This window comes from Gossypium hirsutum, chromosome D12, assembly GCF_007990345.1.
Source record: "Gossypium hirsutum isolate 1008001.06 chromosome D12, Gossypium_hirsutum_v2.1, whole genome shotgun sequence".
In the NCBI taxonomy this organism is placed as follows: Eukaryota; Viridiplantae; Streptophyta; class Magnoliopsida; order Malvales; family Malvaceae; genus Gossypium; species Gossypium hirsutum.
In genome coordinates, this window is record NC_053448.1 from 37,450,881 (window position 1) to 37,452,956 (window position 2,076).

Below are 2,076 nucleotides of genomic sequence, written 5' to 3' on the forward strand. Positions count from 1 at the left end.
TGATGAAACAATAACAGGTAGAATAGAAAAGTTACCTAAATAAACATATTTCAAATGTGAGGGAAGTACCTTCAGTTCTAATTTAGGTGGCTCCTCAATTGACGCTTTTGGTTGGGCATAATCCCTTTTCTCTAACTCCAAAGATTCAAAGCGGGATTGCAGATTAAATCCCCTTTGATTAGCTTCTAACAAAGCTAAGTTTTCATCCTCCTCTTTATCATTTGGAGGATTTGATGTCAAAATTTGTTCCAATGGGTCCTCAACATAATTGAGTTCCTTCTCCACGATTAAATCCTCTAAATCAGACACTGCAAAATAATCATCAATTGTGTCAGGAAATCTCATGGACTTAAAAACATTAAATGTTACCTAATCATCTTGAACACGCATAGTAAGCTCGCCCTTCTGCACATCAATAAGGGTCTTTCCGGTTACTAAGAATGGTCTTCCTAGGATGATTGGCACCTCTTTGTCTACTTCAAAGTCTAGAATCACAAAGTCAGCAGGAAAGATAAATTTGTCTACACGTACCAATACGTCCTTGATTTTTCCTTCTGGATATGCTAAGGATTGATCTGCTAATTGAAGTATAATCGTAGTAGGTCTAACTTCACCTATCCCCAACTTTCTAAATATTGATATGGGCATCAAGTTGATACTCGCACCCAAGTCACATAGTGCCTTACCACAATATGTTGCTCCAATATTGCAAGGTATGGAAAAACATCTAGGATCTTTCAATTTTAGGGGTAATTTGTCTTAAAGATATGCACTGCATTCCTTCGTTAGGGCTACCGTCTTAAATTCTCCAAGCCTTCATTTTTAGATAGGATATCCTTCATGAATTTGACGTAGTTCGGCATTTGTTCAAGTGCTTCAACCAACGGGATGTTGATATGAAGTTGCTTGAGTATGTTTAGGAACTTCTTGAATTGAATTTCCTGCTTCTGAAGTCTTTGAGGGTAGGGTGGTGGAGGTTTCTTTACTGGAACTAGTTGATTCATTTTTTGTGGCAATTCTGCATCTAGCGGAGTTATTAGTTGATCAGAATTAGCTGGTTCAGAAGTTAGCTTGTCGAATTTTGCAGATTGAATTTCTAATGAAACTGGAATTTCAAAACTCGGTTGAACTTCCTCTGAGTCTTGAGTGTCAGCTAGCTCCTTCTCAACTTCGACGAAATTGGGCTCTAAAGTCTTTCCGCTTGTCAATGTTAACGCTTTACAATGCTCCTTCCCTGGATTCCTCGGATTCTCCGTATCACTAGGTAAAGCACCTTGTGGTCAGTTTCTGAGTTCAGTTGCAAGTTGTCCCATTTGATTCTCCAAATTCCTTAGAGAGGCATCATTTTTTGCCATGTATGCCTTCAATAGATTCTCTAAGCTATTGGATGGTTCAGCTTGGGTTGGTTTTTGAGCTTTTTGGGAAAAGCTAGGTGGTTGGGTCGATCTAGGTTGGACATAATTGTTACTTGTTCCTGCCCCTTGGTTACTCCAGGAAAAATTCGGGTGGTTTCGCCATGATGGGTTATAGAAATTAGATTGCAGCCCTTGCCTTCCTCGATTTTGGTTCAGTTACCTATGTAATACACAAATTTTGGGTTCGATGGACATTCTTCGAAGAAATGTCCTTCCCCAAAATAAACATAGGCTACATTTTCAAATTGATTCAGTGGCTGTGCTACAAAACTATTACATCCATTAGTAGTAAGATTTTTTAACATTGAGGATATTGATGATACTTGAGATGCGAGTGAAGTAAGAGCGTCTACTTCATGTATTCCAGCGACTCATCTTCCTGGCACTGCTCGATTGGTTGGCCATTTATAATTGTTGCTGTCAATCCTCTCAATGATTTCATAAGCCTCATTATAAGATTTAGAAAGGAGAACACCATTAGCAAAAGCGTCAACTACCATCCTCTTTGAGCATTGTGACCATTATAAAATGTCTCAAGTTGTATGCAATGTGGGATTCCGAGATAAGGGCACTTTCGTAATAATTCTTTGTACCTTTCCCATGCCTCATACAATGACTTATCATCCATTTGTTGGAAAGTAGTGATCTCGTTCCTCAACTT

At 38.7% G+C, this 2,076-nt stretch overlaps 1 non-coding gene across 1 annotated transcript; it reads left to right on the forward strand.

Moving 5' to 3' along the window:
- Positions 1-1,969: 1,969 nt before the first annotated feature.
- Positions 1,970-2,076, forward strand: LOC121224831 (small nucleolar RNA R71). Its single transcript, XR_005922573.1, has one exon. It is a non-coding gene; the product is annotated as a small nucleolar RNA R71 (small nucleolar RNA).